This window comes from Equus przewalskii, chromosome X, assembly GCF_037783145.1.
Source record: "Equus przewalskii isolate Varuska chromosome X, EquPr2, whole genome shotgun sequence".
NCBI lineage: Eukaryota > Metazoa > Chordata > Mammalia > Perissodactyla > Equidae > Equus > Equus przewalskii.
Genome location: NC_091863.1, coordinates 13,168,513 through 13,194,416, shown reverse-complemented (window position 1 = coordinate 13,194,416; position 25,904 = coordinate 13,168,513). Strand labels below are relative to the sequence as shown.

The window sequence follows — 25,904 nt, the reverse complement described above, 5'->3', positions numbered from 1 at the left end:
CACCCAAACAAAGGGACAATTTAAGACAGCATCTGTTTAGAGGGAGAATCTCAAGAGTAAAGCAAAGAAAGCTTCAATAAAAAGTACTGAAGGCTACAGTGCCATATTTCATTCAGGAAACAAATTCATAGCACAGCTTTGTGTCTTCCATATTTATCTAGCCACGCAGCTATCCATCCATCCTAGAATCAGAACTCAGAAGGGAGAAGATTGGCCAAACACACATATTAACACATTCACTTGAATCAACAAAGAAAGTCAATTCTTTTTACTGACTAAAAACAGTCAGGGTTGGCTGACTGGTTTGATAATAAGAAATAGCTTCTCCAATGAGGGCATCTAACAGAACTTTTTTCATAAATTGAAAGGTTTTGATGAAGATATACTTAAAGCATGTATATGATATACACCAGTTCTTCTCAGACTTTAATATGCATGTAATTTACCTGGGAATCTTATTAAAATGCTGATTCTGATTTGGCGGGGCTCGGGAAGGACTCAAGAGTCTGCATTTCTAACAAGCTCCCAGGGGATGCTGATGTTGCTGGCCCATGAATCACACTTTGAGGAGTGAGAATATACAATGTGCTGGAAAATACATTCTTTGCAATGAGTTAAACTTATAAAAAATTCAGATATCAAATATAAAGTATACAAGGGGTGCTTAATTTTTAAAAATATATTTAGGAAGTATTCCAACAAGAAAAGTTTGAAGACCTCTGATCTGGGCCACTATTGGCAGTTTGAAGCTAGGAGGTTTGCATCCAGCCTCTGTTGTATGTACAGGAGAGAACTCTAGTTTTCCTCTGAAGTTGAATCCCAGAGGAATTTACTTCTTTTCCAGCCCTTCACATAGCTTATGCTTTTGGTGGCAGACTCAGTGTCCCAAACCTTCAGGTATGAGAATCATGGCTGCAGCCACTGAATGCAAACAGCCCAGCTGGGATGGCAGAGTAGGTAACCGACCCTACAAACAGTTTGAAAAGCACCCAAGATTCCTGGTTCAAGAGTAAATGGCCTCATAGACACAATCACAATAACAACTGGCATTAGTTGGCACATGTCAATGTGCACATTTGGGCAGAGAAGTTTCATCCCATTGACGTGTATTTCTGCAGGTGAAATATGGGCCTACATGTCTTGACAAGATTCTAAGCAAAATGACAAAGTGGCCCAAGTCTATGGTCAGTCCCAACTCCCTATCAGCACCCCTTCTTCCTCCAGGCACCCTATAAAGGCGGACTTGATCCTTCCTACATTCTATCACATCTACCCTCAGTCCACAGTACAAACCCACACCACTCTTCTTTTAAGGAATTTTGAGGAGAAAATGTATTCTTCATTTAAATGTGTATTCCAAAATCTTCTGGACTAGCAAAAATCTATTCAGGTGTATTTCTACTTCAGAGAAATGGAAAATATACAGAGCTCTGTCAGCAGATCAGCCACGCCAAGCATGCCAAGTAATCTTGGGTTATATACAGCAGATTAATCTCAAAACTGGAGCTTCTTTAAGACCAGGAATTAGCCTCATTTCTGATGAAGAGAAGATAAGTCAATAATTCCAGACCCTCTGTTCACCACTGTGATAGACCCCTTGTAACACAGGCACACCGAGGCAGCCTTCCTTGGAGAGTGACCGTGAAGGGTACTGACTGCTGCCTTGAAAGTTCTTTGACACCTCCAGATAAAAGGAACTAATTAATGAAGATTCTCACCTGGAAGGGCCCCATTCATTCATGCTGGAGGTAGAAGTTTAGATAGAAATGAAATTATTGGGAGCCCAAGATCCAGAGAGAAAATGAGAGAGCTTTGAAGAGTGTCCAGCCTTTAAAAGACATGACCTTTCCCAGCACCTAAGCACTCATTGAATCACGGAATGTCAGAGCTAGAAGGAAACTTAGCAATCACCTAATGATCCAAATTACTTTTATTATAGTGAAGAGGAAGCTGTGGACTAGAGAGGTAAAATGACCTGTCATATAGCTTATTAGTGAAAGGAGCAGAATCATCACCCTGATGATCTTCTGCCACACAAACCACCCCACAATGTGCTCTCTCTCAGGCTGAGTACAGGAGATGAGAGAACAAGGGGCAGTCTGCTAATACACAACAGGTAAACACAATGAAACCACAGCAAAGAGAGCCCCTTCCCTTTAAGCTAAACAGCCCCATAAGTGAGGCTGAGGGGATGTTAGGGGTGATGAAAACTTCCTGTGTGTGCTGGTAGACGTTTAACAACCAGCTTGGGTGCTGGCGAGCCCTGATTTGCAGCTTTTGTCAATTTCTGTGGTGTAACCCACCATGGCAGATTTCAAGCTACCAACATGATGTCACTGAATGCAAGTTTGGGAGAGATGTCCACAATCAGCTCTCAGAGGCTGGTACAAGCTGACTCCAGCACGTCACTGGAATTTCTGAGAAGTTCAAACCACTGAATCACCTGGGTTGGAGGATGGAATGACTTTTTGCCTCACGAGGAGAAAACATCCAGGTTTGTGAGAAAAATCCTAGCAGCACACCCCCTCAGTAATTGAACCCTAAAGTTTCCAGTTTCAATGTCCATGGGACCCAGAGAGAATCCAAATTTTGAGAAGTCAATGGTTCATCCTGCCTGCATCTCTAAAGACTCCAGGCAGGAGCACTGAGTGGTGGAATTAACCTTCCCTATCTTAATGCTCTGGGCAACCAAGCGTTCCTTTCTCAGCAGCAATGAGATCCAGTTTCCAAGGTGATGCATGAGCTCAGACCTACATCTTTGCCAATGTCAAAAGAGGTGCTTGGATTCAGCTTTGGGCAGCCCTCCACAGGTCTCACAAGCAGGAAGGAAAACATGAAAAACCAAATTCCTCCTCAATTTCCTTTTGCTGAGAAGAGCTCCAAGGCTGGGCGCAGCAACTCATCAGAGAAAGTTCTTAGCCTGTGCTTTCTCTTTGCCAAACATTGATTGGCTAATGGAGAAAAAGCTGATGTATAAACAAAGGTGGCTGATGACATCCGAGGATCTGGAGCAATTCCTCTACATTGTTCTGACAGCTAACAAATGGAAATAGCTCTTAGGGAGCATGTTTAAGCAACAGCTGGAATATGTAACCGACATTTTTCTGCAAGTTTGACAGGTTGAGCTCCATCATGGTTGAGCTACACTCACTGGACACCGATCAGAATGAACTCTGCCATTCCTCGGAAGGTTGCCAAGAGGCCTTTGAAGAGAAGGGAATCCAGGGCCTCAGTTTCAGAAATGGAGAAGAATAAATACCAGACAGATGATAAGCAGACTTGATTTAAAGAGAAAGACCTATAAATGCCAGTCTCTCAGCTTTCTCCCTGGTTTCTTGACCGTATTATCCGCCCCACCAAAAAGATGTAAGCACAACCCTTTCCAGAGGGTCACTTGGGGAGATATCCTGCCATATATTGCCTATTGATCTTTAGTCTCATCCCCCTACACAGACTTGATAAAGTCAACAGCTGTAAGTTCCTGAAAGGCATAGAATATAGAAGATAATTTGCCTTATACAAGGATTCACTCTAAGCATCATTTAAATGACAATTTAATAATTTAAAGAGCCCCTAAAATAACCTAATTTACCAAAATCTAGTTTGCCCTTAGCATTTCAGGAGCATACCAATTCTCTAAAGCAAGATAGTTTTCAAAATCAATGACAAGAAAAACTTCTCAAAAGAATCAAGTAGAATTTTTAAGATTACATGATTCAAATCGACAAACAACTGAGTACTCCTGGTACTATTATTTTTCTTCTGTCCTTTATTTGTCCCTCTGTCAAAGGACTTATTACAAACCATAATATGCCTAGAAGACATGCCGAGAAGGTTGCATGATCTAAAGAAGCTACCAGTGCAAGAGTAGTAGACAGACTACTCTCCACAGCCCCACATCCAGCCCCCTCACTGCCAGCTCCATCCTAATACATAAACCTTAGGGCAGCAAAGGATGAATTGATTAGCTGCAATCGGCATGCCCAGTCAATCCATTCTCACAGTATGGGGATCCTCACAGAATCCCTCTTCTAAGTCGAGGCTTGAAAGGAGAAATTCTTCTCATGAAAGACATAACTGAAGTCATGACAGCCTCGAGGAGCAAGCTACTACTAAGACAGTGGAAATCCTATTCCTGTTTGTAAAAGTGAGAACACAGAGCATTTTCCTCTCAGCTTCTCTCTCCTTTGCAGTCTTCTTAGCTTTCATAACTTCAAAAATCACCTCCATTGTGAGAAATCCTTCCACCTCAAGGCCATCTGGCTTGACCTCTTCTAACTCCAATTCCTCTCTCCACTCCAAAGTAGATTGTTCACCTTAGATAACCACCAGAACTTGATGATTAAAACATTCTGAGCTAAAGATCTTCAGATGTCATGCCAACTGATAAGCCAAATTAGTATAAAGGCATAAAATAAAGCAGCACTGTCTTTGTTCTATACTGATCAGCGCATCATCCTGCCCACCGGGCCAGCACTTTGCTCCATGAAAAACACTTAAAAGTCAAGAGAAACACTACTGCTGAAAAGACAAGGAGGGAAATAAGGGTACTTCCAGCAAGCGCTCACTGCCTTTTCTTAGTACTCCTTAGCACTTCCACAAGCCTTTCATCATCAAAGCACTTGAGGAACATTAGCTAATTAATCTTCCCAATAGCCTTGCTAGGTGAGGAAGGATTATCTCCATTTCACAGATGGAGAAATGGAAGATTTTGAACACAGGCATAAAACTCAGACAGAATTGCCAGAAGCTGGGCTGGGTTGCTTCCCCGCGTCTTTGATGCCCACCCAAGCCTGCCAAGGTATCTCATCTTCAACCTGAGCACTGCCAAAGGCAGGAGGTAGCTGAGCAGACAGAGGCCCAGAGGCAAGACAGACAAGGCTCTCATACTAACCCTTCCAAGTCTATAATTAATTCATGATTTCACCAGACTGTCTGGTTAGGGGAGGTCCTTTTTGAAGGTTAAATGAAGGAGAAGCCTTCTCAAGTCATCTTTTGGGCGATGATTCTCACGTTCCTCTCTCTCTTTGTCTCCACTCTGGTTGACATTTTAAGCCAATGTTGAAGACAGCACATGCAATGATAGGCAACCACCTTAAATCCTTCCTGGAACCAAAGCAGGTTCTAAACAAATAAATGAAAAGCCATTGGCATGGTACTTTTATTATTCAAGTTTTCTCATATTTTAGGATAAAACATTCTCTGATCAAACCCCAACTGCAAATGCCAGTTGGAATCGTGGTCAAAACCTCATAATTAAATGCAGTATAGGAACTTTGTGTCTACCTCAGGCCTATGACTCAAGGCATAATTCCAAACTGTGGTGGTTTTGGAAGTTCCTGAATTTTCAAAAGCTCTAAAAATCACTTAGAGTTTCAGACTGCGAGCACATTCTTCAGTATTGCCACTCTTAAGTTTGACCATTTGCCCTATCAACAGCTACCATCAAAGCTCAGTAATTTCCACCTTCGTGCTTCCTTTCATACTAATCTCCACCCCTAGCAGTGAAATCTGTGTGCTTTGTGCATCCAGGTACATAACAAATAGAGAACTTGGAGACCACTTTCCCCATTCCTCCAAAGTGTCTTGTAGGTTCTTCCTATTAGAAGCACATAGTAAGGATCCAAAAAAGTGTATGAACTAAAATGTAGGAAGCAGCAGCAGTATGTTTAGGACAATGGTTTTCAACTGAGGGTGATTCTGCCCCCCAGGGGTCAGCTGGTAATGTCTGGAGACACTTTTGGTTGTCATGGCTGGTGGGGTAGGGGTGCGTGTGGATGCTATTGGCATCAAGTGGGTAGAAGCCAGGGACATTGCTAAGCATCCTACAGTGCACAGGACAGCCCCTACCACAAAGAATTATCCAGTCCCAAATTTCAGAAGTGCTGAGGGTGAGAAACTGGATTAGAAGAGAATCATCTAGATGAAGCACATGCTGAGCACATACTAAGTGGGTTTTCAATAAAAACTGACAAATTGATGGACTGAATCATCAACTGCCTCTATCACCAGGACCCTGTTGCCAAAACAAAAGAAGTCAGACAAACCCAACTATAAGCAACTCAGGTGGGAATTCCACTTTCTTAGAACCTAGCAGAACCTTGATCATTTTGTCTGTGAATAAAAGCATACAGTTTATTTAGTTTAAATGAACTGTGAGATATTTGAAGGCAAGGATCATGTCTTATACTTCTATTATCCCCAGTGATGCTGGGAACATAGTAGGTGTAAAAAAAATTGTTAATTGTTGGTCATGGACCTCAATTATATCATAAGGGAGGGGACAAACAACCAAATATAATTGGAAAAGAAATAGAACATTTTAGCTCAATCCTATTATGGTTTTAAGATAACACACCCAGGGAAGCAGTCAAATATCAGTAATTACATAAAAATATAACACAGCAATCCAAAAAAAAAACTCTTCAATACACAACATAGATGAATATCCTAGGTATAATACTAATCAAAAGAAACTCCAACACAAAAGTTACATACTGTATGATTCCATTTGTATGAAGTTCAAAAATAAGTAAAATGAATCTATGATAGAGGACAGAATAGTAGTTACTGTTGCAGGAGGTGGGGTATGACTATTGACTGAGAAGGGGCACAAGGGAACTTTCTGGAACACTGGAAATGTTCTATATTTGGATCTAGTTGGTGGTCAGATGTGTGGGTACACACATATATATTTACCAAGCTGTACATTTAAGATTTGTTCACATTACTGTATGTCAGTTATATCTTATTTTTAAAAGGGAAAATATTAATTAAAAATACAAAGTACAAAAATGAAAAAATAAGCCACAGTATAAAAGTTTAAAACTACGGCTTTAAACAGGTAGGCTTATGTTAACAAGGCTCTTTCCAATGGTAAATATTCACAACTTTCATCTAAATTTCAGCTCCAAGAGTTGTCTTCTTTCTTAATTAAAATGCAAATACAGACTTGATGGCTAAAAAACAAGGCTGGAAAAATGACTCTCTCAGCCAGAAAGAACACACTAACTTATTTCCCATTCAAACAACGAAATTAAATCCAAGTCTGACAGACCAGGTCTGTCTCCACAATCTAGGCCAGCAACACACACACACACACACACACACACACCCCTGCCTCTGATGTGGCTGCCTACAGCAGCTCATAACAGGAATACTACTACTTAAAAACCTAAATAATTGCATTTCATAACTAAGAAACCACCTCTGCCTTGTCCCTTCCAAGAAACAAAAAATCATTAGTTTCCTGCTACTGAAAAAAAGATGGTGAGTCTTTTTAAAACCAGTAAATTCTCAGCTATGTCCCCCTACTGGATTCCCATATTCCAGGAGCCCCTGAACTCCATGTAACACCTACCTCTGCATTTCTTATTTCCATTTTAAAAGCATACCTTTATAGATCATTACAAAAATGCTGTACCTGTAAATAAGAAATCAGGAGAGTACAGGAAGAGAATATTCAGTTGCCAAAGTAGAACTTGGCACTGTCTTCTAAAACAACAACTATTTTTTTTTAAAGATTAGCACCTGAGCTAACAACTATTACCAATCTCCTTTTTCTTTTCTTTTTTTTAATTATTTTCCCCCAAAGTGCCCCGGTACATAGTTGTAGATTCTAGCTGCGAGTGCCTCTGTCTGTGCTGTGTGGGACACCGCCTCAGCATGGTCTGGCAAGCAGCGCCATGTCTGCGCCCAGCATCTGAAGTGGCGAAATGCTGGGCCGCCGAAGCAGAGTGCGTGAACTTAACCACTAGACCACGGGCCGGCCTCTAAAACAATAACTATTAAAGAATGCCCAATACACATTTACTGTGATTAAGCCACCGTGCAGCTGAAGAATGCTTTTCTACCAGGAAGTTCAAAATCTTTATAAAGGATTTTTTTATTTAGCCTTTCTCTCCACTTGGATTTTGAGATTTTAGAGGATGGGGACTATTTTGTCAACTTGATATTTAAAATACTACGACATGTACAAGACCATCATAATCCTTTGGCATCCGTCTGGTGAATGATCATTGGATGGGTGGATGAATAGATGGAGGGAGGGAGGGATGAAAGGATGGGGGATGGGTGGATGGGAGGATGGATGGGTGGGTGGATGAAAGCATGAGCAGATGAAAGAGCAGATAGAGGGATGAGAAGGTGAAAGTCAGGTTAATGGGCAAATGGATGAATGAACAAAATACTAGCAAATGGGTTACATGCTTAGGCAAATTATTTTTAGATTCTCAAATTGTTTTCATTAGACATCTACTTACAACCCATCTCTCAGAGTCAGGATCATAGTAGGTTTTCAGTTAATACTTATCCACTTTAGAAAATTAAAATATAACCTCATTTTAGAAAGGGGAAGGAATGAGCAGGTTGCATACTGAGATAGAATGCTACGGCATAGAGAAGTTAAAGAAATAGTCTACAGCCACCATTCAGTTACCAGATTTGTTGAAGAAAGCCAAGGTTAATACAAAGGAAATCCGTAAATCCATGGAGAATATGGATAAGGTGGACATGTATTTGCTCCAAACATCTAGAAATATTAGGAAAGATTTACAGAATTAATTATTCCAAAAGTACGTTTAAGCAGGACACTTTAATAATTCAAAACTATAAGTATCTAGGAAAGAAGCTATTATAGACTTCACCTCTAAAAGTGACATCAGGGAAGACTTTAGCTTTTCATGATACATACCCTACAGCCAGTTGGTGGCAGAACCTTGGGCTGGGTGGGTCACGGTCACAACCAATGGTTTCTCACCTTCTAGACCTTCTAATGCATTATTCTTTAGACACTAAATCTGCAGATATTCTTTCTCTCTATCATGCATGTGCACACATGAATACACATATGGTTCTTAAAGCATCAAACCAAGTTTATACAACATTACATAATATTAACCAGCCCAGAACAAATACCGCCCAGGTTTCCCACAGACTCTAAAGACAATAGTTATTTTGTTTTCATGTCTTCATCCTGTGCATTTTGTCTATATTTTTGCTCACACTTCAAGCCAGAAATGACAGTCATCCAAAAGCTTTCTGTAAGTGTTATTATTCTGAGAAACACACTAGATTGTGAAAGTTTATGTCCAAGTTCAGAATGTCCACTTGAAAAAGAAGAAAGTTTCAATAGAGAATTTTAATACAAACCAAAGATAATAGTTCAGAACCCAATTTTAAAATGCTCCTGGTGCTGAAGGCAAGCCGTTGAAGATTTTCAACAAAAGATCTGCCCATAAAAAGGACCATGCCCTTTAGGTTTCCAGACTTCACACTAAAAAGTAAAAATTCTGCTTATAAAAGTCTCCAGCAACGCTTGCTGCTTTTAAGATCCATTGATCAAAAGAAAGGATCTATGTTGAATCATAAAGACACTAAGATAAAACTGCAAGGAAAATATTTACAGTGGAATAATCTCATTTATTTGTGGTCCTCTCCACAAATACATATACACAGACAGGAAGGAGAGGTGTCTGCTCCGAGAACCTTAGCTGTAAACCTTACACTTAGTCACCAGCTTGAATGTCAATGTTCTCTTCTATTTGCTCTTTGCTGTTAGAGTTGCTTCTTCTTTGCCTCCTCCTCCGCCTCCTCCTCCTAGCATTCCTTATTCATTCTCTGACTCTCTCAATCTCTTTTCATCTCTTCAATATCACATGAGCTGGATGAACATCATCTCAAAGGAAAGCCTTGGGAAAACATGCTGGGAAGGACCTTTGGCCCAGCCCTTCATAGAAATTTATCAGAGGCTGCAATGCCACGTGGAGATTTGAGGACTAACACATCCTCAGAGGGGGAGATTTTTCTCTTCTACAAAGTCAGTATGAACATGGAGGAAGTTGGAATTTCCAAGCCTCCTTGGCCCTGGATTGAGAGCAATCGAGCATGAGGAGAAAGAAACTATGGTGTCCTGACAGATTGGATTTGAGGCCTCTGAGGATAGGCTCCTGGTAGGCCCAGCTGAAGAAACTGTGGTGCTCCCAGGAGTAAAGGAGGACACAGAGCAGCACAGGCCAGGCAGGGGGAGGGCCCTGGGCAGAGAGAGCACCTCCTGGGGAGGCTAGAACACTTTGGAAGGGAGAGGTGGGGCAGGGCCAGCCCCTGGCAGGATGAAGAGGTCATCTCTACACTCCCAACCTTTTTTTAAAATGAGCAATAATGAAAAGACTCTTTCATTCATTCTCTGAATGCACCATCTTGGTTTCTCTTAATATTAAGGCATTGACACATATATTTGCAATTCAACTCATCGTTGTTTATCTTTTCTTTTTGCATTGATATCTTGCTGCTTAGTTTTGTCAGAAAGAGCCCTTGATTTGCAAGAAAGGGATACAACCTTCCAAATATTCTGCAGTGAAATCAACAGCCTCCATGCTTAAGTGGAGACTTGAGCAGCCCCACAATAAATAAAAACAATGAAGCCCACGCTTTGGTAGAACTTGGCAATTTTCGAAGTTCTTTTCTGTACGTGTTCTCAGGTGGTGTGCGTGATCCGGACCTGAGTTGCTTAAAATGAGGCATTTGCGAATATGGCTACAAAGAGAGGCCAGCACTGACAAAACCAAAAATTGCAAAATCAACCAAAGACACGACATTGACGCACAAAATTCATGGTCTCTTATTCCTTATCCAAATTCAAATCACTAAAGTGGTTCACAGAATAATCTGCAGCCCTATTACAAAATATTCAAATATCTTGACCACGCTGTAACTTCTACAAACATATTTTTAATGCCCAATTCTGATTGGTCTGATCAACACAATGCCAAAAGGAACAGTAATCTTCTCTGGAAAAATCTGTCTTTCTCAGATAAGCCAATGTTTAATCATTGTAAATAAGAAAATGAACCAGGGAGACCACAAGCAAGCAAAATTATTGCTAAAAACTTGGACTTTTGTATTGCGTTTTATTTTACTTGTGGCAGCTTGAATAGTTTCATCATAAATATTTGTGGTTGACATGAAAATAAATTGATTCCAAACGCAATCACCCATTCTCAGTGCATTTGCTCCTGCTATATCTCCCTTCACATGGTATATATAATTCCAAATGTTGCAGTAAAAAATAATTTTAATATAACATCATTGCCGAATATTTATTATTCAAAAGTGAGACTTTGTATGTTATTTTTTAAAATCTTTTATTTTAAAAAATTATGTTTTGTAAATTATGTATTGTCTGTGGCTTCTTTGTCTCTACAAGACACACCTGAGTAGTTGTAACAGAGACTAAATGTCTCACAAAGCTTAAAATATTTACTATCTGGCCCTTTGCAGAAAAAGTTTGCTGCCCCCTGGTATGTAACAACTCAATGAAAAATATGTTAATTTGTGTGTTTTTAAAACTGAGTGTGTGTGTGTGTGTGTGTGTGTGTGTGTGTGTTTCTTCTGAAATTCACATAGACTTACAAATCTCAGGAAAATAGAGCAGCATTGTGTCATCTCATAACAATATTGGGTGTTTGTCCAGAAAGCCAATAAAGAGGGTAGATATAATTATCTTGCTATTTCTTAAAGGAAACATCCCTTCTTTCAACGCTCAGTTCAAGAAAACTGACTCTTTTGTAACTAGGTAACAATTAACATCAATTGCAGTAACTGTGTGCTCTCTCTCTCTCACACACACACATACACACACAGAAACTATTGCACGCTTTCCTCATGGGCCCCATCCATTCATTCAGTAAATTTTTATTGAACACCCACTGGACGCCAGGCACTATGCTGGATTCCGAGAATCCAAAGCAGAATAAGACATGGCCCCCACCCTCACTGGGTTGGCAGTGGACTGCAATAGGCATGTTACAAATGATTATGGTTCCATGTGGTAAGTAGTGTTCAGAGGAATATCTGTAAAATATGAAAATACTTTAGCAGCAAAATGGATGGAGCGAGCAGATGAAGTTACGAGGGACTTCATAGAGAAAGTGATATTTGGCCTGGGGTTTGAAGTCTGAGTAGGAGTTGCTTCCAGTGAAGAAGAGAAGACAGGGTATATTAAGCAGCAGGAACAGCACATGCAGTGAAGTGAAGCAAACATGTCAGGTCCAGGGACCTACACATTGCGCGTGCCCACGGAGTCCAGGGGAAGCGGGGGAGCATAAAGGGATGATCTGGAAAAGTGGGCTAGGGTCAGACCTACACCTTGCTAAAGAGTCTGGGCTTTATCTTTAAAGGTGAGGGCTATAGGCATTTCTTAAGCAGAGAAACAACATGCTCAGATTTCTGTTTTAAGTCTGATAACGTTGGAGGGGGGATGGAGGGAGGATGAGGGGGGCAGAGACTGAAAGCAACATCTTCCCAGATTTGTCAGTGTGTGTTCACCCATGAGCCCCCAACCCCACCCCCGCACACCAAGTGAACAGGGCCTCCATAAATGGAAAATATCCTAGTGCCTGAGTGAACCAAAAAAAAAGTTCACGCAATCCGTTTGTTGCAAAATACAGAACAGTCATAGCAGGCCAATTTTACTTCATAAGAGACAAAAACCCTTCTCCTCTCTATTGTTGCTTGTGTGTCTTAAAATCCCAAGTATCCAGAGCAGAGCCCTGCAAGTGGCAACAAAAGTATACAGAAATGCTACAGTTACCAGCTTTCGCACTGGTGGTCAAAAAAGAATGAAGATTCTGTTTCCAAGCCCAGAAACATCGATTATTACAATCTCCCAATCGCAGCTCAGACATCTCCAACTTGTGGAATGTTTGCTCCATACTCTCCTCTCAGAAATGCCTCCTCATTATAGAATTCTTGCAAAAGTGAAATAATTCCAGCTACTGTTTTTCCCATAAAAGGGACCACTGTGCTTCTGCTACTTTCCCCCAGCATGTTTCTGTAGGTGGTCATTTCAACAATAAAGGAAGTTCAAGGGTTCAAACAGATTTCCACTGTTACAGCCCAAAAATTTGAGGTTTTTTCAAGGAAGTCCCCCCTACTGAGCAATTATGCTTGAATTCAAGGCTGGCTCTTTCTTACCAAAGCTGTGGGGAGAGCAGGGCAGAGCAGAAAGGGGTAGGATCTGGGGGAGGGAAGAGGAGAAGATAAGAGACTAAAGAAATCAGAGCGCTCAACCAGGAGTAAATGGTTGCAACCAGCCATCCGATACCAGGGACACTTGGGAACGGGGAGGGAAGAGGAGCCTGGGGGATTGTTTCATCCCCCACTCTTATTCTTGGTGAGTTTTCACTCTGATGAATTGATATACTTCAGAAAAAAAAGACCTACAGGGGCCTTATGGGGACTCTAGCATGCCTCAGGAACATGTTCAGAAGGTGCTGGAAGGAACCAGGTAGAGCTGCAGTGTCCAGCAGGGAACATTTGCTTGTTTACGGTGCAGTCTTGTGATCAATGTCCTGCTCAGCCCTTCCCAGAGAGGTCTCTACCCCTATGTGATGTCCCATGACCTCCTCAGGGCAGGGCAGGCCCACTCCCAAGATGCCAGTCTCTCCACCCCTCCCCCCATGCAGTGTTGCCAAGGGCAGCAGAGAGCTGCTGCTTCACCACTTTCTCTCCTGCCTTTCTGTCCCCCATGGAAGGTCTAAGAGTGAAGCTGACTCCAAAGACCCATGAGTAAGGGCCTTACTTCTCCACTCTGAATCTCTCATCTCTTTCCTCTGCCTCAGTGTGTGTGTGTGTGTGTGTGTGTCTGGCCATCCATTTTTCTCTTTGTGTTGCCCATCTCAAAGCAGAATTCATCATCCTTACCATTTTCACAGAGTGAATGCATGAAAACTTCAGAGGCTAGAAAAGTCCTTACTTCCCTTTTCCCCTTCTGCTAAAACTGCTGAGGCCCCAGCCACCTGGTTGCCCATCTCTCAGGTCCCAGTGGAGACCTTTCACAAAAGCTGCTAGGGTGCCACTGCTAATGAGCATACCACAAGTAAGCTCTTCGAGAAAGCAGGCCCAGCTAAGAAGAGGCATTCTTTAAAAGTATTACCCAATTATTTCACCGAGGGGGGAAAACATTATGAAATAAAAACCTTGAAAGCCCACATATTTTTAAGAGCAAATTGCACATGAAAGTACATCACTGTCAGTGGTTAAAATGAGTGAAACATCACGCGAACATTCATGAATGCACGTGCTGATGGGATTTATGAATGCACAACTGCACCTCAAGCCACATGAATTCATTTCTGTCCTTCTCCCCTCAGGTGACTTTTACGTCTTTGCTAGCTGCTGCCTTCTGCTAAGGATTCGCTCATTTTACAAAGAAGCAGACTAAGGTTAAAAGAATGTGGGTGGTTTTGCAGAAATGCTGCAACCAATTGCACAAAAGGCAATGAGGGAAAAAATTTTCATCTGGACACTGTCTGGGCCAGTTCCTCCTAATAAAACCTGATGGATTAGAAGTCCAGAAAAAGTAGCCCGGACCTCAAATGGTGCTAATATTTAAAAAGGATGGGCCAGTGTCATTTGGTGTGCCTTTCCAGGCCTGCAGTGTAGACATGGGGTGCATCAAAAGGAAATGAATAGATCATTAAAAAAATTAGAATGTTTCCTCAGGCTTCCCCAGGTTAAGAAGTGTCTAACTGCATTTATTTGTTTGGATTTTGCTAAGATGAGCTCCCTCTCATAATGAAGGGGTTATTCTGTTTTCTATACGGTTTTTGAGGTTTTGGAGGATGGATGCCTCAAAAGGGTCTATACTGACTTTTTGTGGACAAATTGGGTGTGTTTTGTGCTGTCTTAGATAGCTAAGATGGTTTCCATTATGGCTGAGGAGGGAGAAGGGACAGAATACCATTTCTTGTAGGTAGGAGATCTCAAGAAAAGTCTTTGGGAAAATCTATGTATAAATATAATGGAAATGATATCTGCATTTTTAAATTTCATCGAGGTCATATTGGTTTATAACATTGTGTAATTTCAAGTGTACATTATTATATTTCAGTTTCTGTGTAGACTGCATCGTGCTCACCACCAACAGTCTAGTTTTTATCCATCACCATACTGCATTTTTTATTTGAATTTCCAAACTTATACACCCTACTGTCATTTAGCTAAGTGAAAATCATTATTTTAACTTACATTATTCCTATTTAGGAGAGATCAGTTGTTTCTTTGAAAGAAAAACAGAAAGGAAAGGTATGTTTAGCCTCAGAGCTAGAAAGTAAGACCTGCAGCCTGAATCTCTATAAGACAGAGCTTCTCAAATACAAGGCAGGATCCAGTTACAAAAGGCCACAGCTCTCGTCTGACCGCCTGCCTCTCACAAGGAAATGCTCCTGGATGCTGATCTAACATGTACCCAAAGTAGAAGAGTCATTTTTTTCTATGCTTATCAGCTTTTTTTGGTCCGACTTTTGAAACTGTCTATCATTTCAACCTTTCCAGTGTAAAAGGATTACTAAAGAGTGATAGTTCCCCCGAGGACAAACAGGTGAGCAAACAGTACAAGCCAGATTTATCATCCCAATAAAGCCACTTCTCAAAGCAAATGGCCTTATCATTTGTACAAGCATTATTCTCTCCCATTTCTGGACAAATGACTGCAGTTTTTTTGTGGTAAGAAAGAAAAGTATTTTGAATAGAATCTGAAAAGATTGATCAATCTGACCAAACGTGTGGCTTCATTTCAAATAATGCCTAGTTTAAAAATGTATAATGACATCAATAGAGAATGACTCATAACAAATATGACTTGCATAGCCCACATTTTAAAAAAAAGTCCATTTGAATAGCATCGTCATCACTAAAGAGTATTAATTAAGCAGCCCATATGATTATGACGCAATGAACTTGAGAGTAGAAATGACGACACTGCATACATTTTAGATGGATAAGGTAGCCACAATCCCAGAGAGAATCAGAATATTTATTTAGAAAATGAAGCACATTTATTTACTGTAAGACACAATTACATATACAGGAACTCTTCTAGACTGATCTTAAAAAGGCATATAAACACTCCATCTCATTCTTATGTGTGTGCATGCTCACATGCATGTGCTAAATACACAGGTATTCACATATTCGACTGGGTGCCATATATAAATTGTTTCTAATTAAGCTATAGTCAAAAAGCTTCATAGTTAAGATCAGAGATTGAGAAACTTCAGCCCACAAGCCAGACTGCCATTATCGTTTGCTTTTATAAATAAAGTTTTATTGGAACACAGCCACACTTGCTCATTTGTGTATTGTCAATGACTGCTTTCACATTACAATGACAAAATTGAGGAGTTGCAACAGAAACTGTATAGTCTGCAAAGCTTAAAATATTTACTATCTGAATCTTTATAGAAAAAGTTTGCCAATCCCTAAGACAATGAATACCTTTTAACTCACACATAAGTCAGCCTGCACACATTGTTCAGATTTGATTCAACGAGCTCTAGATTTTTTTTTCAAATTATTGGAAAGTGTTACTAAATATCATGACACACTAAGAATTCAGATAAAAGGAACTTTTGAGACTTAGTATAATTACTACCTTTGTTTGGAACCTTAATTTCTTTGGAAACATTTTTGAGCTATGCTGTTGATATGGCACAATACACATACATATTTTTTATTATAATATGTGTTATAAATACATTATTTAAGTATATAAATATCATTGACATGGAGCTACATAAATGTTACTCATCCATGTTTCAGGAGCTTCACACATGCACAGGATTGTTCTATTTCATATGAACAGATGCATATAACTCCATAATTACATTTACTATCATTCATTATCATTTCATTACATTTCATCAAAAAATTCATAGAGATATATAACAATCGGGCAGCTGAACAGCTATCTGAAATCCCCTGTTACCAAAAGTATGAAGCTACACGTAATTCTAACACCATTGTGAAATACATTTCCCACATACATCTTTCCTGTGTATAACCACTTACCCCTTACAAGACAAGATGATCCTATTTCAAAAAAATGACTTGTTCTTGTTTCTCATTTCCTTTTTCTTATGCACTGTGTTTAAAAGTGCATTTGGGGCAAATATTATCATGGGGTAAGCAGCCAGGGAGAGGAAAATATTACAGAATATCGTCACGGGTTATTCTATACTATGTGAATATATTTCAAAGAACATTCCATTTTTTCCTCTATTTCTAAGTTCAATAATTCTGAATTCATTTCTCACATGGAATCTATTAAATTACCCCTAGGTGATATGAAATTATCTTCTTTAAAAAAATCTAAATGTAAGGCTTTTACTGTTTGAGGCTAAGGATTGAGCATAACACACGACGTTACTGTCATCCTCTGCCAAACCCATGCCCTGAAGATGACAGAGACAGTGATGAAGTCTAGTAGAGGAAAAGGATTGGGTTTTTCTGCATGCAGATGCAGACTGTCACATTCCTGATTTGGATCAAGGGTACATGACCTCATTCCATAGCTAGTCAACCTACAGCAAATGTAATTTATTGGAGCCAGGAGGCCTCATTACGATCTGGCATTCAACACAGCCCATTCCTCTTACTGAAGTAACTCCCCTTACAAAGAAAAATGATAGCCACGTGAGAAATCCGTATTACTAGTCTTCATTTTATTGACAAGATTTCCAAGGTAGTAGAAAGAAAATATATTACCCAGGTTTTGCCAACCCATTATGGAACATACTTGGCATATTAAAACGATTATGCAAAATGAATAAGGGAAAATCATTCACTTGAAATATCTTTGGAAACTTCGGCTTTAGGGTAACACTTTTATGACACTGAGCCAAAATCGCCATCTCCTGGGAAAAGTTTAACCTGCCATTGCTTAACTTAGGATTCCAAAATATCCTTAATGTCTTAAAAGCCACTTGTTAACTATCATTTCTCTTTATAGGTAGAAGTACCTCCATCCACACCACACTGCTTTCTAAGTTTCACACAAAGACAACACGGCATGCTTTCTAAATGATTCGTAATGGGCTCTTTTAAGGAAAACTGGAAGACATCGCCCAAGAGGCACAAGTTTCCTTTGACTAAGTGATGGCATTTTTGCCTTTTGATGTAAAGGCAAAATTTAGAAGCAAGGAAGAGGTGTGATATAGTGTGTAAAATGGAGTAGATGTAAGCTAATAACATCTGTTCATGGGCTTATTTGAGATTTTTCCAGGAAAGTTCCATTATAAGAATTTAAAGAAAGGCAGTCACTCCAAAACTAATGGAAGTGAAGGCCTGTGTTTTAGGAAGGCCAGGGAAGGGGAAGGAAGGAGAAACATGGATTTCCTTACTCACTGGGGTTCTAAGGTCTGTTTAAAAACAAAAACAGGGCAGAGACTTGCTGTCAGAAAGGTCAGTCTAGTCTCATTTCCATGCTGTTGCTGAAAGCCTGCACGACCTTTATCTGGGCAGATAATGAACTAGTTATTATCTCAACGGAAGGTCCTGACTCTTTCTACGCTCCCCATCATCAACTCGCCAAGCTTAATTCAATCTGTGTTTATGCAGCTCAAACGTAATCCCACCAGATTCAGCCATCCCCTTCCAGACTGTTGCTAACATCAGGCTGGCATCACTTTCAGGAAGGATGGGGAGAAAGCTTTATCATTACAAGGAGACCACCCTCAAACACAGCCATTTTTTAAAATGTTTTGGCATGTTTGGGGGTTTTCATTTCTCAGTGGATCTGAGATAAGCCACCTGGAGAGCTTTTAATTGTTTCTTTGAGGCTATTGTTATTTATACTCTATGGACACTTGAAAGGCAACTCTCATGATCTCAATGGAAAATAGTTTCATTCTCTGAATCTCATTCTAGGCACAGAAATAGTCAGCTAGGCAAGAAATCCTGGATGTTAGAGTTGTTTTGCAAACATTTTTTTTAAAAAAAAGCATTAAGTAAACAGAACTTATCATTGGTGCCACAAATTTTGCTCAAGATCCATTCGCATTTACCTAAGCCTCATTATTACCCCCATTATAGTAATAATCAGAGTTGTTTGCCAAATACTTTAGCTTTACTCTTTCTTAGTAAGATTGTTTCATCAACCTCTTTGAGGTTGGGTATGGCCATGTGACTTGCTTTAGCCAGTGAAGGATGAGCAGAAAGTGCTATGTGGCACTTCTAGGGGAAAACTTTAAGAGCCAGTGTGCAATTTACTACATTCCCCTTTGTGACATGTGTGTCAAAATGAAGCCTCCATCAGCCTGGATCCCAGAAGAATTCCAACTAGCAGAGTGCCCCCATTGACACGCCTGAGACATGTAGTGTAAGGGAGAAATAAACATGTGCTATATTGAACTGTGGGGATTCGGAGGATGTTTATCATCACAGCATAACCCAGCTCATACTGACTTTCCTATTCCACCTCCTTTTAATGTGCTGCCCCGTCTCCAAAACATGAATACCCTTCTGCAACAGACATGTGCAGGAGAATTCCTAGGGATTCCAGAAAAAAATCATAATGGAAAGAAAAGGCAAGGGCATGGTAAATTAGGTTCAGTCGACCACAGATTTTTTTTTTTTTTTAAGATTTTATTTTTTCCTTTTTCTCCCCAAAGCCCCCCCGGTACATAGTTGTATATTCTTCATTGTTCTTCATTGTGGGTTCTTCTAGTTGTGGCATGTGGGACGCTGCCTCAGCGTGGTCTGATGAGCAGTGCCATGTCCGCGCCCAGGATTCGAACTAACGAAACACTGGGCCGCCTGCAGCGGAGCGCGCGAACTTAACCACTCGGCCATGGGGCCAGCCCCTCGACCACAGATTTTTTAAGTGCTCCGACCTGACTTCTTTTAGGCTCTTCACACATGGCACTATGCTTATTTACATGAATAATCTAGAACTGTGCTTATTTTTCATCACCTTCTTCTTGATCAGGAAACTCCAGATGTCACAATAGGCAACAAGTACATTGTGTTATGAACTGAATGTTTGTGTCCCCCCCAAATTCATATGCTGAATCCCAACCCCCTAGTGTGACTGTATTTGGAGATGGGGTCTCTAAGGAAGTAACTAAGGTTAAATAAGGTCATAAGGATGTGGCACTGATCTGACAGGATCAGTGTCCTTGTGAGAAGAGACATCAGAGAGCTCACTCACTCTCTCTCTCCACCATGTGAAGACACAGTGAGAAGGGGGCCACCTGCAAGTCAGGAAGGGAGTTCTCACCAGAAACTGAATCATCCAGGACCTTGATCTTGGACTTCCAGCCTCCAGAACTATAAGAAATAAATTTCTGCTTTTTAAGTCCCTCAGTCTGTGGTATTTTGTTATGGCAGCCCGAGCTGACTAATACACACTGGGACTGGTCATACGGGCATACGATGACATGAGTTGGTGATTATGTGAGAGAAATTTCTCTCAGGACTAAGATACTAGGATCAAAAAAAAGAGCTCATCCTATGGAAGAAGGGATTTGAACAATCTTTGAGAGATGGACAGGTGTTCTGTGGGAACACAATAAATCTGCGTTATGTGCGAGGCACTGGGCATGGAGCAGGGGATACAGAGGCAAATGACACACGGGCCCTGACTCCAAAGAACTCACAATCTAACGGAAAACACACTGAGTAAACATATTACTTCAATAGCACAAACATTTGCTGAACACCTACCATGTGCTACTAAACACCATGCTGGGAGGTGAACCAGGCAATACATAGTTATGAATCCTCTCATGATTCTTCACAGAAGTACATATACTGATCAATTAGGAGCAGAATCAATAATGGGAGGGGGGTTTGGGGGGCCAAACACTTAATGGCCTCCTCACCACATGGCAGCACTATTGTCTTCAGAATGTTGCCATCTTCTCCCTGAGCTGGTCTCGGTCTGGCTGACTTACCCTGGGAGATCTCCAGAGGAGTCTGACCAGCGTGGTGTCTTGTAAACAGCAGGCACTTGTGAAAGATGAACCAGTAACAGCTGCATCCTCACCTCCACTAGGCAAACGCTTGGCTCACAGAAAAGGTTATATGATAACACATCATAAGGTACAATACAAAGCAAGTGGTCGTTGAATAGCATAGTATCAATTAAACACACCATTAGGCTGTCATGAACAGTAACAGAGGCAGGTTTAAATTCTTACCTGAATACTGGCAAAATAATCCCCCCAAAAAGTAATATCAGTACTCCTTGGAAAGAGCCTGCTTTTCAGAGCCTTTCCTAAAACCTTATGGACCAAGCATCATTTCTTCATGTCAACCTCACTCAAGGGACCTTAGGCCAGATCATAAAAGACCCGAAACATCTCTGTTGGAGAAAAACTGGGTTATCTTTCCTAAGAGAGGAAGCACAGATGCCATTCAAATTGTTTGGGCTTTTTATTACTATTAAGAAAAGTGAAAAACTGGAGAAGGGCTTCAAAATATGGTTTATAGGAATGTGAGGGGAGAGCAAAAAAGGAAAACAGAAAATAGTGGTAATAAACAATACTCTGAAGGCAGAAGAGGAAACACCACAATCTCCCCCTAACTCTGGATTTACTACATTAATCTTTTAATACGGAGAAGGATTTGCCGAGACAGATATCAACATAGATACTATTAGATGTCGGTCATGCTCTGCTTCTGAAAAAACAATGCATGGGAGATGATGCCAGAGGATGTGGGTTTCCCAGGTATACCTGAGCCAGTAGGAGGGAGGGAGGAAGGTTTAGGAACTAACATTAGCCAGTCTTTCCTCTACAAGGATACTTTCTTTGTGCTGCTGGGATTTTGATGCTAGAAATTCTGTTTTTGGTACTGTGGGGTAAGAAACTCATCCTGACCCCCTCTGCCCCTTCCTACATCCTCCCACATCACAGCCAACCATTAGCTTTTCCCTCCTCCTGTGTGCTGGCAAGCCCCATAAACCAGACTATGATAGACTGGGGAAACTATAGCCTTTGCCTTTAATTAGGTAGGATGGCAAGGTAATGTCAGTTTTCTGTCTGAGTGAGGTTGGGAGAGAGTGTTAAGGATTCCTGGGAATGCAACAGTAGTGTTCGGCAGCAAGTGTGCACATGGACATTTACTGAAACATCCTAGCCCTGGGCTTGTTTTGTTTTGTTTTGTTTTAATAAAAAAGAGTCCCTTGGCACAACCTCACATAGACCCTGTTGTAATTAACTGGGATGTGGGGCACGGCAACTTGGAAAACATTTTAGCTGTCTTTGGTTTGCTCCGCCAACACTCGGAGGGAGGACACATCCACAGTGCACAAAGATATAAACATAGGGGAGGATTTTGTGGTAGCTTCTTACAGACCCGCTTGTTTAGACAGGAAAATAAATGGCCAGCGTTGAGAGGTAAGGTCAGTCATCAGACATATTTTCCAGTCTCACTAATTGCAAGCTAAGAGGGAATCTACTGGAAAATAGTTTGCAGATTCAAGCAATGGAGCTTGGGGTGGAAATGGCAAGTGTGGAAGAGCGGCCACATGGTCTTGGGAAAGTCATTCAAGCTACTTTGAGCCTTGGTTTGCTCATCTGTAAAGCAGACATAATAACCCTTGGCTGTCTTACCTCACCATGCTGTTATGAGGATGAAATGAGATAAGGTGTGGGAAAGGCTTTGGAAAATTCTAGAGCCACCCACAGGCAAGGAGTTATTATATCCCAGCCCATCCAGAAGTTGAGTGTTTGGAAGCTAAATTGTTGGTCACTGGTAGCTATCACCATGTGGTTCTCTTGCTTCTTCCTATCCATGTGAGGAATGAGGTTTTGCCATCTGTAGGGGGCCGGGTTGTGGGAGAAGCCTAGCTGGACACATCAGTCAGAGGGAGCATGGCCTCAGGGATGCTCTGACTGTGGAATAGAGAATGGACATGTCACATGGGCTACACACACCTGCTCCCTCCCAGGCAGGAGAGTGACAGGCAGCTGGGCAGGCACATGCACAGGCATGCCACATGCTTCTTCCATAAACCTAGCAGCAATGTGTGAAAAAAACTGATATCATTACATTCTATAAAATACAAGATGCAGTCTTTACTCCCCCTTTCTGTTACCTCCTCCTTTGTTTCCACTCAGAAAAGAGATTTTAGTATTAATAAAAATCTGTTCTCCTGGAGAACTTGAAAGGGAGCAAGCACCTAGCTGTCTGGGTGCCAGAGTCCCAGACTACACTCTCTTCCCTCTGCCACTGTCTGTAACACTTCCAAGGTACCTAGGACCCTGGAATCCACTGGGCTCATTCTGTGATCTCTTATCACATGTCCCTCTTGATGATTAAATTGAATCACCTAAGAATCATGATGGAGCCTAGAATACAACATTCATTCATTCAACAAACTCAGCAAATATTTATTTGGTTCCTAACACGTGCTAGGCAAGCACTAGTGTGGCAGAGACTGGTTACTTGCTCACCAAGCCTGCTCACAATTGGATGACATTTCCTGGCATCCCCTGCAATTATATGTGGTCATAGGACTGAGGTTTGGCCAATGGAATATGACAAGAAGTTAAGTACACAACTTACAGGCATGGCCCATAAAAACCCTCCTATACGACCTCCATTCTCTCTTCTCCCATTTGCCTGTCAGATGCAGACTTGAAAAGATAGAATAGCCCTAGGGGATGAGAGACCTACAAAATGAAATGTGCCTAGATTTCTGAATAACCGTGTGGAAGGCCATCTACAGAACACCCACACTGACTTGTCATGTGGGCAAGAAATAAAATTTCTGTTGTTTTCAGCCACTTAGACGTTTGGGGTTCTTTGTTACAGAAATGAGCCTACCCTGACTAATACAATTGGGAGTATAATGGGGAATAAGAGAGGGCATGGTCCCTGATCCTATGAAGTTTTCAGTTTAGTAGAGGAGCACAAAAACAAACAGATGATTACAATAGATTTAGATGACTGCCATGGAGAGAGAGAGACAGAGTACAGTGGCAACTTGCTCAATGAGGCTAATGGGGTTATGTAGGGAGGCTACCAGGAGATAAGGCCATCAAGGTCAGGACCAGAGGAAGCCGTAGGAGCTAGAGAGCATGGTGTATAAGAGAAAGAGGAAGAATCTTAGAACTGGGGCCAGAGCAATAAGTCTAGGGAAGCAGACCAAAGAGATAAGGCTGGAGAGAGGCTGGGACCAGATTCAGAAGGTCTTGAAAATCAATTCATTTAGATGTTCAAAGAGTAATAAAAAGTCATAGAAGAAAGTGAACTAGGGAGTGATGTGATTGGATTTGTGCCTTGCAAGATTCACTCCGCAGGAATGTAGAGAATGGATTGGGGGGAACAAGACAGGCAAAAATGACGACCAACTGGAAACCTCTTTATAGCAGCCAAATAGTGCAGCAGACCCTTGGGCACTGATACCAGCCCAGGTCCCACTCACCAATACCCCACACCTTGGCCATTGTTATTTGGACTGTTGGCCATCTTCTCTGAGGGCCCACTCTCAACAGAATCACTTCTCCCTGACTCTGGAGCTCCCCCTTCCTGGTTTACACACCTCTTCCTGCCAGCCTGTCCCCAAGGTCCCAGCATACCTTTCAGCAAAGCTCACAGGGGCTCATGCCACAAAGGAAGAGGCTGTATTATTCCATCTACACTCTCCGTAAACAATGCTCATTAAACATCCAGCATTATACCAAGAGACAAGTGCCTCTGAAAACAGAGACAGGCCAGTGAGGTGATTTTCACTACAGCATTAGCAGCCAGACACAACCAGTCTGTCAGAAAGACAGGCGGCAGTTGTCTAGAAGGGCGGGTACGATCACTACAGATATGTCACTATAATAGCCAGATCGGTCAAGGGAGCCCTGAAAATTTATGACAAAGGTACTTGGGGGAGGGAGCTTCAATCAGGGATCCACTCGGGTGAGCTGGTTCCCTAGCAGAACTCAGGCCCCTCGGCCACAAAGGAGCAGATGTGGCTGGGAGTGAAGGACATGGAGAGAGAAGGAGCTACAAAGAAAAAGATCAAGAAGGGCCTGGGGCAGATTTCTATTTAAAGCACAATCTTAAAAGGGGACAGATTCTTATTTTTATTCATCCCGAGTCCAAGTGCAAAGACACAGCAATTGATTTCCCACATTCGTCTCTTGCTCACCTTTTAATGACAATGTGGATGGCATGGCTACATTTGTCATTCCATAGGAGAGATGCTAAAGTGTTCAAGGTTGCCCTGGTCTTTATTTCCCTCCCCAAGCATTCCTAATGAAGACTGGGCTACACTCACCTGCAGGAATGTGCCCCGTTACAGTACTTTCCACCTGGGAATGTTCCACCTAGAACAGTGAGAGAAAACGACCCAGCCCCATTCTCGGTGGTGACAACAAATACATGCCACCTCAAGCTGGGCTCTGGGCCTGCAATCCTTCTCCTTGTCCTTGGTCAGCCCTTGTAGCAGAGGCTGGCTAGCTGTTCAGCAAACCTGTTTCCCTTTTCTTTTTGGACACATAAGTAGACTGTATGTGTCAATCTCCCTTGCAGGGAGGTGTGGCCGTGTGACTGAGCTCTGGCCAACAGAATGGGAGTGGAAGTGAAGCAAGTCACTTCCAGGCCTACACCATAAAACTCTCCTGTACTTGATCCTCCACAATCCATCCCCAACCAGCAGCTGGATGGAGACGATAGCAAAGATCTAAAAGAGGTCAGAGACAAAAGATGGAAAGAACCTGGGTCCCTGAGTCACCATTTGGAGGAGAGCCACTGTAGATAGTCACCTGGCCAGGATCAAACAACTGTGTGAGAGAATGAAATTTTACTGTGCTCAGCCACTGAAAGCTGGGGCCTGGTGGCTGTGGCAGCTAGTCTAACATAACAAACACAGCCCTCTCCCCCATTCTTTTGTGTGAGGATTCCAAATTGTTAACATTTTTCTCAAGTCCCATAACATCCCTACTCCTGGCAGAGGACTTCAACCTTATTTTTTTATCAGCTTTATTGATATATAATACACACACAACAAAATTCACCCTTTAAAATGTACAATTCAATCTTTTTTAGCATATTCACAGAGTTGCACAACCATCACCACTATCTAATTTTAAAACATTTTCATCACCCTTAAAAGAAACTCCATA

General features: G+C 41.5%; 1 protein-coding gene across 2 annotated transcripts in view; it reads right to left on the bottom strand.

The window, feature by feature from the left end:
* Positions 1-25,904, bottom strand: part of NHS (NHS actin remodeling regulator) — a 334,142-nt gene that overhangs the window by 283,455 nt on the left and 24,783 nt on the right. The window lies entirely within an intron of this gene.